The sequence below is a fragment of the Camellia sinensis genome, chromosome 10, assembly GCF_055761805.1.
Source record: "Camellia sinensis isolate YWXY chromosome 10, ASM5576180v1, whole genome shotgun sequence".
Lineage (NCBI taxonomy): Eukaryota > Viridiplantae > Streptophyta > Magnoliopsida > Ericales > Theaceae > Camellia > Camellia sinensis.
In genome coordinates, this window is record NC_138970.1 from 181,107,124 (window position 1) to 181,123,534 (window position 16,411).

General features: G+C 37.9%; 1 pseudogene; it reads right to left on the reverse strand.

The window, feature by feature from the left end:
- Positions 1-9,190: 9,190 nt before the first annotated feature.
- Positions 9,191-14,893, reverse strand: LOC114278769 (uncharacterized; annotated as a pseudogene).
- Positions 14,894-16,411: the final 1,518 nt, after the last annotated feature.

Here is a 16,411-nt window from a genome sequence, read left to right on the forward strand (position 1 = left end):
CTGGGCAGATATAATGACTTTCTGGGGTGAATTCTGCGACAAAGTCTGCCAAGGCTTGGGCTTTTATCGCGGTTCTGGGTTAAAACTTGATGTCGAACTGTCCCAACTCGACTGCCCACTTCAAGACTCGTTCAGAAAAGTTCGCCCTCTTAAACAAAACTTTTAATGGAAAAGCTGTGAGGACGATTATTGTGTAGGCATGGAAGTAATGCGACAATTTCCTTGATGCCATCATCAAGGCTAAGGCCAATTTTTCCAATGGTAAGTACTCGGTTTCCGCGCTCAACAATGTCTTGCTGGCATAAAAGATGGGCAGATGTTGGATTCCTTTCGCTCGGACCAACACTACGCTGATTGCGGGCTGTGAGACTGCCAGGTACAAAAATAGTTCTTCTCCAGGTATTGGGGTCACTAGCAGTGGTGGAGAAGACATGCATTCTTTTAAACTTTCTAGGGCGCAGTTACATTCTTCATCCCACTCAAACTTGGCCTTTAATGCTTGAAAAAATAGTAGGCATCTGTCTGTCGACCGACTGATGAACCGGTTAAGCACGGCTACCATACCGGTGAGATGTTGTACGTCTTTTACTAAGTTGGGCCTCTCTAGATCTTGAATTGCTTTGATCTGAGAAGGGTCTGCCTCTATACCTCGGTTGGTCACCAGGAAGCCTAGGAACTTGCCAGATCCTACGCCGAACGCACACTTAGATGCATTAAGGCGTAGCTTGTGCTTCTTTAGGATCTGAAACATCTCACCTAGGTCCCTGAGATGGTCATTCTTATCATTGCTCTTGACCACCATGTCGTCGATGTAGGCTTCCATTGTTCTGCCTAACAATGGTTCGAACATCTTGGTGACCATCCGTTGGAATGTTGCCCCTGCGTTCTTAAGGCCAAAGGGCATGACCTTGTAACAATATAGTCCTCTTGGCGTCGTAAAAGATGTAACCTCCTGGTCTGGCTCATTCATGGCGATCTGATGGTACCCTCTATACGCATCAAGAAAGCTAAGACGGTTGTGTCTTGCCATCAGATCAACTAGTTGGTCTATCCGTGGAAGAGGAAAGCTGTCTTTTGGGCATGCCTTGTTGACCGTTTTGTAGTCCACACAGACACACCATTTTCCATTCTTCTTAGGTACCACTACTGTATTGGAGATCCATCTAGGGTAGTGCACCTCTCTGATTCTAACAGGTTTTCTACTTCTTTCGCCACTATCTCGGCATGGTGGAGTGCCGATCTGCGAGTGCGCTGTATAATTGGTCTGGCAGTTGGGTGGACATTCAATTGGTGACAGATGAAGTTGGGTCAATGCCAGGCATGTCATATGGTGTCCAGGAAAACACTTCGATGTTAGAGGTCAAGAATTCCATGACCTCTATTCTCTCAGTGCTGGACATAGATGAGCCAAGCAAAAAGAACTTATCCGGGTTCTTTTCATCTATTCTTACCTGTACCAAGTCTTCCACTGCCTTCTATTCAGCGGCTTTGCTAACATCCACAAATAATTCATTGCTCTCGGGTTCTTCTACTATCTGAACAAATCCTTTGGCAGCCCGGTTGCCATTTACTGTGACGAAGCATTGCTTGGACATAATTTGGTCTTCGTAGACCTCTTCAATTACTCCGGCTTTGTTGGAGAACCGCATTACTTGATGGTAAGTTGACACTACCGATCGCATGGCATGCAGCCAGGTCCTCTACAAGATTATGTTGTAAGTGGACGGGACTTTCAATACCCAGAATTTCACTTGTTTCGTCATGCCTCCTGCTCTGACTAGGAGGATTATCTTGCCAACTGGCCACTCTGGCATTGAGTTGAATCCGATCAGGGGAGATACGGCAGGTGCCAAGTCTTTGTCCTCTAGTTTCAACTGTTTGAAAGTTTCGTAATACATTATCTCACATGAGCTCCCTTGGTCAATCAAAATCCGCTTGACGTCATAATCCTTGATGCGAAGCGTGACGACTAGTGCATCATTGTGAGGGCAATATATCCTAGCCAAGTCTCTATCTGAAAAAGACATGACGTTCGTGGCCTCTGTTTTTCCCTTTTTAATGGTGGGCTGTGCACTCAATAACTCCCTTAAGTGCTCAGCCTTCTTTATCATGCCCTTGAACTCACATACTCGCTTAGGCTCGAATACCCCATGTATTACGTTTATCACGCCTTGAGGTGGGACATCAATCGGTGTTCCGTCTAGGTGATCGTGGTTTTGGGGGGCTGGCTGCGTCCCTCCTTCTATGTACTGGTCTAGGTGACCAGCTACCACTAACTCCTTTAGATGCTGTCTCAACGGCGTGCAATTTTCAGTGCGGTGCCCCTTTTCCTTATGGAAGGTGCACCGAGATCTTTCGTCGTAGTCCTTTTGTGCTTCTCCCAGCTTAGCTGGCCATCTGACGAAAGGTTCATCACGTATCTCGCTGAGAATTCGGTAGATTGGTTTCTTGAATACCGTGGTAATGGCAGTGCAGACTCTCAACCATCTTTTATCTTGGTCTTCTCCGTTGTCTCACCTACCTCGCCCGTTCTTGTTTGGACGTTCTACCGCGTTGACTTTTGCCGAAGTATTTTTATCTGGTATTGCGGCTATACCAGATTTTGTTTTAGCACGCGCGCCATCCTTCCCTACCCGAATGTGTTGGTGTACCCTCTCCATTAAGGCTTCCATTGTGAGGGGAGGTGTCATGGTAATTGAGTCCCTCAGCCTATTTCCGGCTGGAAGTCCTCTTTTGTATTGCGTGATGGCGAGATTTGTGGGACAATCCCCTATCTGGTTGAACGTCTCCCAGTAGCGACTGTTGTAGGATCTCAATGTTTCCTTGTCACCCATGTCAATGGAGAGTAGTTGATCGATCTCCACTAGGGTCTTGGTGTTCGTTCTGAACCTAGTCACGAACGCTTCTGCCAATTGTGCCCAGGAGGTGATGCTACCTTCTGGTAGCCTTTCGAACCAGGTTAAACCTAGGTCACCAAGGCTTGATGGGAATAGGATGCACATCAAAGCCTCGTTCCACCTGTATACTGCCATGACTTGGCGAAAGTGGCTTAGGTGCATGTAGGGGTCTGTCTTCCCCTCGTAAGTTGAAAAGTTAGGCTGGATGAAGCCTGAAGGTAAGGGTGCGTTCTCAATTACCGGAACGAACGGCGAGCTATGTAGCCTTGCCAATGCTTTATCTGTTGACTCGTAGGCAAGGTGCAGTATCGGCATTCCTACCTCGACACTTCCGTGCGTCCGAGGAGCCAACCGTTGAAGGGTTGAAATTCTGTGCGGGTCGCGTGCCCTGGCATCCTCCTTCCGTCGTGCCCTTTCTTCAAGCACAGTCCGTAAGTCGGACGATCTAGGCAACTCCGTTTGCCTAGATGATGTCTGGTGCATATGTGAGGGCCGATAGGTACTTCTCTCAGTGTAAGACCTCAATGATCTCGTTCTCTCAAACCTGAAGTAACGAGTTCTGGAAGTTCTTGATTGAGTGTCGACTGTCCTGAGGCTTCTACTTTCTGTTTGAGATGGTGTGGTATGCCTACCAGGATCTTCTGAGTGGCGAGGATGCGTATTGCTCTTGCGCCCCACTCCTGTCACCACCCTTTTTCCCTTGATCTGGCGCTTCATGGCATCCATGTCCGCCGCCATCTTCCTTATTAGTTCATCTTGCTCTTGTACGCGATCCTCCAAAGCTTGAGGGGCGATTCTTCGCCTTTGCCTTTCAGGACTTTGTGAGCGAGAGCGATGGGGGCTGTTGTTCCGCCTCCCCTTTGCATCCCTCGGAGGATTCTGTCGCTGGGGCTCCAAGTTTGCCATGGGAGGGATAGAGGGCAAACCTTCACGCCTCCCACCCCCTTCTGGGGTTTGTCCGTCGATGGCGGACTGCGGCAAATCTTCATTGTGCGCTATTCAACTAGTGAAGGAAACTTGATCAAGAGGTTTTGTTCTTTGTCTGATATTTCCACAGACGGTGCCAATTGTACGAGCAAGAAATATTTTTTCTCGTATAATCCTGTTAATCAAGTCTGCGCTCCTCCGTACGACGTCGCTTTACTCCTTGAAAACACAAACGTGAGCTAGCCGGCGGGTGTGTGCTGGATACCTCTCCGATATCTAAGTCAGAAAAAAAGAAAAATAGACAAAAAGCCCTGTGTATTCAGGAATCAAAGTTGTGTTACCTCTCCATAGGTAATGTTATGAGCTTTTATAGGTTCCGTATGGCACAATCCTAGTAGGACTCTTACTCCTCCATGTAGAGTCCTCCTAGGAATCACATTCCTGAAAGATAATGCTTATCCTTCAACACCCCCCTCACTGCTTAAACCAAGTGAGATGGTTTTACCATGGTTGGATATCAATACGACCGAGATAACATGGTAACGCTAAAGCCGCAGACTAGACCGAGCTCCAACTAGCTCGGTTCTTCCTTTCACTGCGCATGTACCTCGGTTGACATATTCCAACTGGGTTGTCTGAAACCGTGCTATCCACAATGAGCTTGGACCGAGCTATCTAACAGCAAGGTCCTAAGCAGAAGCCAACAATACCTCGGCTCAAGATGGTTCGACCGAGCTAACTGCCACCGTGCCGACCGTGGTGACCGAGCTAACTGCAAGATTCTCTGGGACCGGGCTAACTGCAAGGCTCTCTGGGACCGGGCTAACTGCGAGGCTCTCTGGGACCGGGCTAACTATCAGGCCCTTTTACTCAGTCCTTCTCATTGTAGCCCATAGAACGGCCCATCACCTAACTTGGCCCAATTTCCACATAAATTACCCTCTCACATATATATACCTTTATGTATATTTCTGATTTTGTGGGAGGTGCTGCAATGGTGAATGGGTTGGTATTGGTGATGATAAGAGTAGAAGGTGAATTAGAAGGCAGTGAGATTGTAGAAGTTGGATGAATTAGAACGCAGTGAGGGTATTTTTGACATTTCATAATTTATAATGAGTGACATCGGTATTTTTGACATTTCATAATTTATAATGAGTGACATCAGTACTTTCTGTTAGATGTTCTAACTGTAGTCACAGTTTGGGAGAATTTTGACACTGTCAAGTAAAGTAAAAAAAATTATTATCATTATTCAAACAACGGAGGAGGTCCTTATATTTATTAGGAAGCTCAGAGGAGGTACATGTAATTTTCCTTAAAATTAATAATTGAGCAAAATTCTAGTAACCTCTTTAAGGTGACTTAAATTTTAAATTTTAATTTTAAATTTTCACCACTCAGCCAACCTTTAGAATTGACTGGATCAATTTGCGTCATGCTTATGTTTTACTTTTTTTTTTTGGGGGGGGGGGGGGATAAATTAAATTTTTTTGGACTTGCATTTTTTTGGGTAAGTCCTATTTAATTCAAATTTCACTTTTGTCTTTTTTTAGTTTAATTTTGAACAATATTTACTGTGTTTGGTTTTCATTTTCTAAATTCAATTTTTTAGAAATTGAATTTTTTATTTTTTGTTTTTTGTGAATAATTTTAAAATTTTAAATAATTTTTTTATTTTTTAGATGCACCTTACTTAGATATATCTAAAAAATAAAATATTTGTAAAAAATATTTTAAAAAATCAATAAATACGCAAGAATATGAAAATATATTGAATTTTTATATTTTTTATATTTTTGGTATTTATTGAATTTTTTTAAAAAAATTAATTAATATTATTACTTTTTAACTGTATTTATGTTAGATGTATCAAAAAAATTTAAAAAAAAAATTGCTTAAAATATTAAAAAATTTTGGTGAAAACAAAAAAACACACAAAACAAAAAATTTTAATTTTTTAAAAAGTAAATCCTTAAAACCCTAACCAAACAAGCTTATTAATTCTAAACTTTAAATCTAGCCCTTCTATCCAAATTATCATCCATTTTTTTTTTTTAACACTATACTCCTGATGTGAGTGATACATGTTAAAAATAATAAAATTTTAACTTTTAATTTAAACGAAATGATCAAATCAAAATTAAAATTAAAGTCTAAAATTAATATTGATTAAATTAAAATAATATTAATCAAAATGAAATTTAAATTTAAATATAATTTATGATTCTTCTTCTTTAATTTTAAAAGTTTGCGTCTAAGGGTTGGTTTGAGAATAGGTTATTTTAGTAACTTTTGCCTTTTTACTAAAATATGAGGTGAGAAAAATTAATATATTTGGAATAATTTTTTGACTTTTTATGAAAAAAACGTGCACAGAGTAGAGAAATTTTTTTTTAAAAAATCGTTAATTTTTTTTGTATGATTGTTTAGCATTTTAGCTTTTTTAATGATTTTTTTTTATTTTTTTTACTTTTTTATATGTTCCTAAGTCATATATATATATAGTATTTTTTCCTTACTTAGGTAACACATTCTAAATACTTACTTTTTTTTCGTTAAAAAGTTACATCAACATGCATTTTCCATTTACATATAAAGTTCAACAAAAACTCAATTTCACTTTTAATAACCAATTTTATATGGATTTTATTTGATAAATACTTATTTTCTATACATTTTTCATCGTGTATTTAATTTTGTTGTTGTCAGATTTTTTTTTTATGTAGTTGATATTTTAATTTAATTATTACGATATTTGAAAAAAAAATATTTCAATATACAAATAAATAAATAAGATCAAATGTGCTTAATTACGTGCATTGCACAGATCAAATTGATTTTATTTTATATTTTTTTATCTATCTTATTGATATCTTAATATTAATTTATATTTAATTTTTATTTAATATGAAACTATTTATTACAAAATATTTATATTTAATTTAAATTTTATAAACCTAGGAGTACAATATGTATGAATAATTCAAAAAGAATATTAAAGAAAAAATCAATACTCTACATAATTAATTTATATATTTTCTTCTGAATCCAATCACAATATATTTATATTTAATTTTTTAAATAATTTTTTTGTAGTTCTATTTATACATATTTTTATTTTTAAATAAATATAAATCTAAAAATAAATAATTAGAATCACTTTTAGTTTTATATTACCAATTCTCTTTCTAATTTAACTATTATTTTTAATATCAAAATGAGGGTTTATTTATTATCTTGTAATTTAATATATATATATATATATATCATATAAAACCATTATATGATAATTGTAGTTTTAAAGCACAATAAAACTAAAATGATAAAAATAAGCAAATAATTTAACTAAATTTATTATAAATAAGTATTCAAGTAACATTTTTGTAGAACGATAATGTCAAGATTATTAAAATAAATAATTTAAATTTAAATTTTATTTTAAATTAAAATTAATATTATTCTTTTGTAACATATATCAAAATATAAAATAGGACAAATTATACTAACGATCCATGTGATATCTGGGGAAGGGGTGACTGTAGATTCATCCAAGATTGGACACAGCCTAAGAATGCTTTCGAGATCCGTAGTTTCTTGGGATTGGCCGGGTATTACCATCGGTTTGTGAAGGATTTCTCCAAATTAGCCTCACCTTTGACTAGGTTGACGAGGAAAGGAATCAAATTTGTGTGGAATGAAACTTGTAAAAAATCATTTCAGGAGCTTAAGGTTAGACTTACTACCGCTCCAGCCTTGATTATTCCGGAGAGGGGTTTGGGCTATTCAGTGTATTGTGATGCTTCACAGGAAGGTTTGGGATGTGTTTTGATACAAGAGGGGAAGGTAGTAGCCTATGGCTTGCGGCAGTTGAAAACCCACGAGAGGAATTACCCTACCCACGACTTAGAGTTAGCAGTGGTGATTTTTGCCTTGAAAATTTGGAGGCACTATCTGTATGGTAAGAGATTTGAGGTGTTTTCTGATCATAAGAACTTGAAGTATCTGTTTACACAGAAGGACTTGAACTTGAGGCAGAAAAGGTGGATGAAGTTCATAGAAGATTATGATTTCGAGTTGTATTACCATCCGAGGAAGGCCAACGTTGTAGCTAATGCTTTGAGTAGAAAGTCTATTAGCAGTGTAGCTTGTATCGCCATCCAGGAATGGGAAATGTTGGGTACTCTTGGGGAGTTTAATTTGCATCTGGGCGAGTCTGTTGAGTCTGCCGCCTTATTTTCAGTTGTTGCATAACCTACACTTGTGAACCGAGTGTTAGAAGCGCAGAAATGTGACCTTGAGATAGAATCCCTCTAGGAGAAGATCTCCAATGGGAAGGTAAAGAAGGGTTTGAATGTGTATCCCGACCAGAGTGTGAGATACCGTGACCGTTTGTTCGTGCCAGAGTCTTGCCGAGAGGAAATACTCCGAAAGTTTCACCACTCACGCCTTGCAGTGCATCCGGGAGGCACAAAGATGTATCATAACCTTAGTCACCAGTTTTAGTGGAGGGGTATGAAGAAAGATGTAGCCGTGTTTGTATCAAAGTGCTTTACTTGTCAGCAAGTGAAAGCCAAACATCAGAGGCCAGCGGATTGTTGCAACCCTTGCCTATAGCTGAGTGGAAATGGGAGCATGTTACGATGGATTTTGTTGTGGGTATTCCGAGGACTCAACGGGGTAACGATGCCATTTAGGTGGTAGTTGATCGATTGACCAAGTCAGCTCATTTTATTCTTATGCGCGTGATTGACTCGGTAGATTTTCTTGCCGACCTTTACATTAGGGACATAGTGAGATTGCACGGGGTCCCTGTGATTATTGTTTTGGATAAAGATCCGTGTTTCACAGCTCGGTTGTGGCAGAGTTTGCAGAATGCCGTGGGCACTAGATTGACCTTTAACATTACTTACCATCCTCAGATTGACGGGCAATCCGAGCGTACCATCCAGATCCTTGAGGATATGCTTCGAGGCTGTGTCCTTGACTTCAAGGGGTCGTAGGAGAGGCACCTGCCCTTAATGGAGTTTGCCTATAACGACAGTTTCCAGTCGAGTATCGACATGGCACCATTTGAGGCCTTGTATGGCCAGGGCCGACCCTGAGATTTGTGGGGCCTATGGCGAACTATGAAAATGGGGCCCCTCTAATATATTTTTTTTAATAAAAAATTTATGCATAAAATGATAAATATCCACAAATTTTTTATTTAAGTATACTTGAACATATAATCATTAAAATTATAAACTAAAATTTACTTTCATATATTAAGATAGGAAGAAATCAGTACAATGACTCAAAAACATTAAAAACTGGTTTTGTTGCTTTATAGTTTAGCAATATCCAGTTTATAATTAACCCAACGATCACTTAAATATTACTCTTCTTGCATTTTTAGCTGCAAAATCACTAATTAAGTTTGTATAATCTAATTTATCTACCAAATCCTTTTCAATAGACAATATAGCTAATCCATTAAATCTTTCTTGTGGCATTGTCGATCGAAGGTAGGATTTGATCAATTTTAACTTTGAAAAACTTTTTTCTCCAGAGGCAACGGTAACTGGAATAGTCAATAATATTCTATACGCAATCCAGGCATTTGGAAAACAACCATCCATCAGTTTCAAATAATTCATCACCTCAATTGGCCTATTGATTTCTTTTGGCAAAATTTTTTGAAGACTTTCAACTCAAAAAATAAATCTCTCCCATCAACATCCATAAGTCCATCTTGTTTCAAAAAGTCTTCAAGATTAGCACAATAAGTCTTCAAGCACTCATCATTGGCAGAATTTAACTTCTTCAAATCAAACAAAAATCCAAAAGTTTCTTCATATATTTGAAATTGTTTAAATATACTCTTAAGTGAAGAAAGAGCTTGATCTATTATTGTAATAACCCCGACCTCCGATTAATGCTAAACCATGATTATTTATGCCTAATAGTAATTTAGAAGGAATCCAGAATTAAATTACATATGTATTGCATTATCTTTGTGTTTTTATCTGTTTGCCATAAAATAATATGTTCATGTTTTATGTTTTAAACTGCAAATTGAAGGTCTTATCGGCGACCGAATCCGAAACTGATTAGTGTTTTGTGTTAATTAGAATTAATGTGATTTTATGATAAACTTAGTTGAAATTTGATTTGGTGTGATTCAATTGGATTAAATAAGCTAAATTACATTAGTTGGACTTATCTACCATTACGCCACTTAGTGGCTTGATTTGAGACCAACCTTATCACACCTTATTACACTTAGAAGCATATCTCCTCAGCCATTTTCTTGGCCAAAACCGACTAGAGAGAGAGAGAGTTAGGAGAAAATAGAATTCATCTAGAGATTTGGCTTGGAACTTAGGAGAATTGAAGAGGCTTTGCAAATTCCAGCTCCTAGACTTGAAATTCAAGGTTTAAGGTAGGAGATTCCCCTTTCAATTGTGAATTTAAGATTAATTCTTGCTTGGTTCATGACACATTAGTGATCTAAGTCATGAATTGATTGAAAATGTTGAATTGAGGCTTAAATCATACATGCATGCCTACATTCTTGAATTGGAGGTTGTTTTCATAGAATCCTCGCATGCATGTCCATATTTTTGTTATAGTCCATGAATTCATCCTATTCTTGAGCTTGATCTTTCTTTGGATCATGTTTTGGAGCATTAGAAGTCATGAGAATTCATGCATGTTACATTTAAGTTCTATTCTTGAAGTTTTATTTGAAATTGTGCTTAATTGACTCACCTTTGGGCTTTGATTTTACAAATTGATCTTTGAAACATCTTATACTATGAGTTTACAAGTGTTTTACAGAAAATGGGCCTAAGGGTTGAGATTTGAGGAGTTGAATGCTTGGTTTGAGCTTGGAAGGCAAATCTGGAAATTTCAAAATTTGGCTTACTTGCTCAAGCGAAGGATTCCACGCTCGAGCGACCATCGTTTGTTCAGAGCTCCGCTTGAGTGTAAATTGCAAGCTCTCAGGTTTTTGGTGCACGCAGACGCACGCTTGAGCGACGAGACCTACGCTTGAGCGAAGAGCTGGGTCTCACGCTCGAGCGAGCATCGAGCGGGCATCGAGCGTAAAATTTCAACAACCAGTACTTTTGCATTTTTACAGACCGCTCGAGCGAAGGAGTCTACGCTCGAGCGACCCCCCTGTTTTGACAAGCTCGCTCGAGTGAAGGAAGCCACGCTCGAGCGAGACCCCTGTTTTCAGCAAATTTTGAAAAATGTTTTCCAAGGCATCTTTGCATCCTCATTCCATCCTAGGCATTCCTAGGCCATGTTTAAGACTCTATAGTGAGGATTTAAGGTTAGAAACACACTAAGAACCATCGACGTAAGTTTTGTGCAATTAGAATATGTTTTTCAAGTGTCTGTCCGTTATGTGTTATGTAGGTCACGTGCCGCGTATCGTGTGATCAATCTGCTTCGTCTGTCTGCTTCAAGGCCAACTGTGAGTAATAATTTAGTAAAGTTATGTTCAAACTGTATCTATTTTCTGTGTGATAAAATAAGATCTGTTTTCAGAAATGATATGTTTTGTACAATGAATGATTGTTCAATTTCTGATATGTATTCGTGACATCCTTAGCATCATGTGATATCTGTTAGCTGTTACCCAGTATCGGAGGTTCCTTTATGGAACTTATTTCTGTCTGCACTCTGTTACCCGTACCAGAGGCCCTGTCACGGGGGCTCAGCTTCTGTTCTGTTCTATTACCCGGATCCAGAAGTTCCTTTATGGAACTGTTTATTCGTAACCTCACGTGTATACGTTCTGTTCTGTTCTGTTCTGTTAATACTAATGGATGTATCACGTAAACTTAATCATGACTTATGATTTCTGTCTGTATAAGATCTGGACAAATGATGAATTTGATACAAATCTGAATTATGATTTCTGAATCTATACAAACTCATTCATTGAAACCCTTTACTCTATTATTATTCGCTGGGCTTCGCTCACAGTTTATATTATGTATGTAGGTGAGCCGGCATGTGACCAGGGCCAGACTTGACGACCTTCTGTTTTGTTTTTGTCATCCAACTGTTGTGCCTCCCGAGGAGGTTCCGAATAAAGCCTAAAGCCATGGCTGTTTTTGTAATCATGCTAGTCTTTGTGTATGCTCTGTAAAGTCAGGTCTTGGGAAGTACATTCTGTAAATACCTTGTAAATATTGTGTATCTGGACTGGCATGTTTATGTATATATAAATAAGTTTTGAAATGTTCTGTCCCATGTACGTTATCACAGCTCATTGGACCTTGTCTATTTTGTCTTATTACTTCCGTAGCCCCTTATTATTTGCTAACCTGTTCAGAGGCCTTTGGTAATCCACGGATTACTGGCCGGTTACGGTGCTAAATCTATAGGGGCGGGTTTGGATTGTGACAATTATATATATGAAATAATTAACTCTAAAGGATTCTTCAGCTGATTGTGCAACCTCTTCACTAACATTCTCATCAAAATGTTTCTTTCTATGAATGACACCTCTTTCACGAAATGTAGGTTCAATCTCCATTTCAATTGCAACTTCTTTAGCTTCAATCATGGCCTCCAAAAATCCAGTTTCTCTATACTTTTCAAGAAATGTAATGAGTCCTTTTAATTGATGTATAGCAGCATCAATATGCATGTCTTCAGCTTGAAATGTCTTGCTAACAGAATTAACAGCAAACAACAGATTGTGCCAAATAATCATGCCAAGCAAAAACTCAAAGTTCTCAATTTCAGATGTAACTAAGGATTCAGCTTCACACTTTGTATTGGGCTCATCAACTTCTTTTTCCAACTGAATTAAAGCATCTCTAATTTGTGGAGCTTGGTACCGTATAGCTTTAACACTTTCAATTCGACTTTCCCAACGAGTTTGTGATAATGGCTTAAGTGTGAGACCTTCCACATTGTCTTTGAAAATTTCCCACCTCTTTGTAGAAGATGAAAACAACACAGATATGCATTGTACCACTCTAAAGAAATAGATAGCTTTGGAACAAGAGGTAGCCATATCACAAAGGACAAGATTAAGACTAGGGGTGTGCGCGGTGCGGGTCGGTGCGGTTTGAGAGAAAAATAGAAACCGTATGGCAGGTGGCGGATTGATAAAAGTGTCATTAGAATTTGCCATTTTCCTTATCAAAAACCGGCGGTTCAGTTGGCAAATAATGGCGGATTTGCCTTGGCGGTTCGGGCGGATTGGCGGTTTATAAAAAATATAATTCAAATTACAAAACTTAAATAAAAGAGTAAAAAAAAGACGAGAGATATCATGATGTTAAGCATCTTGCGAAGGTTTCTTCTGATGCAGCAAGTGTAGCAACAACATGATAATATCAACGACTATGCCATCAGTTCATTACAAGCATCTGTGGAAGCTACAATAATCAAATACAATACATAAAATTCCCCTCGAGTAGTAATGTAATACTATATTCTAAGGTATAGAACAACAAGCAAACTTAAGTAAAAAAGAATTTTTAGAATCCTATAAAACATGATTTAATAGCGGTGCGGGTCGGTGCGGTTTGGAAGAAAAATAGAAACCGGCGGATTGATGAAAGTGTCACTAGAATTTGCCATTTTTCTTACCAAAAATCGGCGGTTCGATTGACAAATAATAACGAATTTGCCTTGGCAGTGCGGTTCGGTGCGGTTTTGACGGTTTCGGCGGTATTATGCACACCCCTAATTAAGACTATGACACCCACATGGCATGTAGAATGCTCTTGGATTTATTTCAAGTACTCTTTTTTGTATACCTTTGTGTCTCCCTTTCATATTAGAGCCATTATCATATCCTTGCCCTCTTATATCACCAATATCAAGCTGGAGTGTGTACAATGCCTCCCTAAGTACATTAAAAAGTCTCAACCCCGATTTATCATCCACTTTAAAAAATTCTAAAAAGAATTCTTCTACCTTTACCAGACTAGTTGAAACATCTACACATCTTATCACAAGAGACATTTGTTCTTCATGACTAACATCTGGAGTACAATCAAGAATAATTGAAAAATATTGCGTTTCTTTGATTCTTGCCACAATCGTACTCTTGATCTCACTCGCTAACATCTGTATCAATTCATTTTGGATTTTGTGGCCAAGATAATGATAATGAATTTCACTCCTTTGAATACGTTGAATGTGCTCTTGCATTACTGGATCAAATTTAGCAAGCATTTCAATTAAGCTTAAAAAGATTCCATTTCTTTCTTGATAAATCTTCTCATTGTCTCCACGAAAAGCTAAATTATTTTTAGCAAAAGTGATCACAATAGCAATTATCATTAGTAACGCTTGTCCCCAGTGTTCCCTCTTTTTGTTCATTTGTTCTTGAACACTTCTATCAATTGTTTCATTCTTCTTCAATCTACTTTCCAATTCAATCCATTTGCTCATGCAAATAAAGTGCTCATTACTAGTTTCATGACTTCTAAGCCTGTTGCCTATATTCCTCCAATCTTTCAATCCATCAGTAGCCAAATGAATATTGTTCCCATCTTGCTTAAACAACTTGCAACAAAAGCAAAACACTTTGTCTAAAGCATCTGAATATACTAGCTACTTCTTATCCTGTTTCTCTCCATTTTGTAACTGTCGCATGTAAAATGTAGAAGAAAAATGCCTATCTTTGTCATCTAGGGAAAATTCACACCATTACCTCTTATAGGACCTCTTTCAACTAATAAATCTCTTAAATTTTGATCAATCTTGTCCCAATTACTAGGGTCATAAATGTTTAGAGGTCCACATCCAACATTGACATCTTCACTTTCACTAGATTCTACATTCCTCAAATCTTCATTCTCATTCTCATTCATATGTTCACTAGGTTGTTCAATCACCAAATCATCATTCTCATTATTATTCACACAATGAGTAGGTTCTTCAATTACCAAATCTTTATCATCATTGTCATTTGAACCCGAAATATCTATTTGTTTCTTGGTACCAAAATATTTATCAAGTGCTCCCGATTGAGATTGAATTAATTGTTCTACTTTCATTCTCTTCTTTCTCTTTTCATTTCTAGAACTATACTTCCTAGGAAACATGGCTATAAGCACAAATACTTCAATCCACAAATCACAAACACTGCAAATTAATCTACAAATCACAAATACTTCAATCCACAAATCACAATCCACTAATCTGATAGCAAATAAATTATAAAAAAATAATTTAATGAAACAAAATTAGGACAAAAAATTTATTCAATTAAAACTGATAAATACCTAGGTAAAAAAATTAGGGCTAAATTATTTATTCCACTAAAATCTAATGGATAAAGAAGGTAAAAAAAAAAATTAGGGCAAATTTATTATTCCACTAACTGATAGAGAAAGAATGTAGAAAAAAAAATTAGAGCAACTTTATTTAATAAAATCTGATAGTGAGAGAGAGGACTTACCATGAGAGAGAGTGTGTGTGTGTGAGAGAGAGAGAGAGTCGCCGGAGGAGGAGTGTGTGAAAAAGAGAGAGTGAGTCGCTCATGTGCTCTGCGTCTGCCTTGCCTTGAACTTGGTACATATTGCCATCTTTATTTCTTTACTTCGTTAAAGAGAGAGATTGAAAGCAAACCCAGCCAATGCATTGAAATGAAAGTGTAGTGATGTTGTATATAGTGTATGTATGGTTTGGGTTGGGCCCAAACACTTCTTCGGTTTTTTTTTTTTTTTTCATTTTAATAAATATGGGCCAAACACATTTATAAATAAATATGGGCTAAATTTTATATGGGCCCAATCAAAAATTTTGGGGCCCTTTAAATTGATCTTAAAACAAAAAAAACAAAAAAAAAAAGGATTGGGCCTATAACAATTTATTAAATTTGGGGGCCCTATTTTTGGGCCAAAATTTGGGGCCTAAGGCACAAGCCTTACCTGCCTCAGGTCAGGGCTGGCCCTGTGTATGGCCGACTGTGTAGATCGCCTGTGTGTTAGGCCGAAGTGGATGATGCAACTTTATTGGGCCTAGAGTTGGTTTGGGAAACGACGGAGAATGTTGCACTTATCCATAAGAGGTTGGTTACAACCCAGAATCACCAAAAAAGTTATGCCGACCATAGGAGGAGATATTTGTCTGTTGAGGAAGGTGATCATGTTTTTTTGAAAATATTACCTAGGCGGGATTTGATGAAATTTGGGAAGAGTGGGAAGTTGTCCCCTCGATTTATTGGGTCTTTTGAGATCCTTGAGCGGATTATGGAGGTTGTCTACCGTTTGGCGTTGCCGCCACAACTTTTCGGAGTGCATGACGTGTTTCGTATTAGTATGCTTCGGAAGTATGAGCCGGATCCATCGCACGTGTTGGATTTGACTGACTTAGAGGTAAATGAGGATGCCTCGTATGAGGAGAGACCGATGAGAGTCTTGAATAGACGGGACCAAGTCTTGCGAGGCAAGACCATTCCCTTGGTCAAAGTATTGTGGGAATATCATGGGACTGAGGAAGCAACTTGAGAGTGTGAATTGGAAGTCCGTGAGAAATATCTAGACTTATTTGTTGATGTTTAAGCATATGTTGAGACTTTAGTTTCGCTAATGAAATGTAAAAACATTGTATATGTGTTA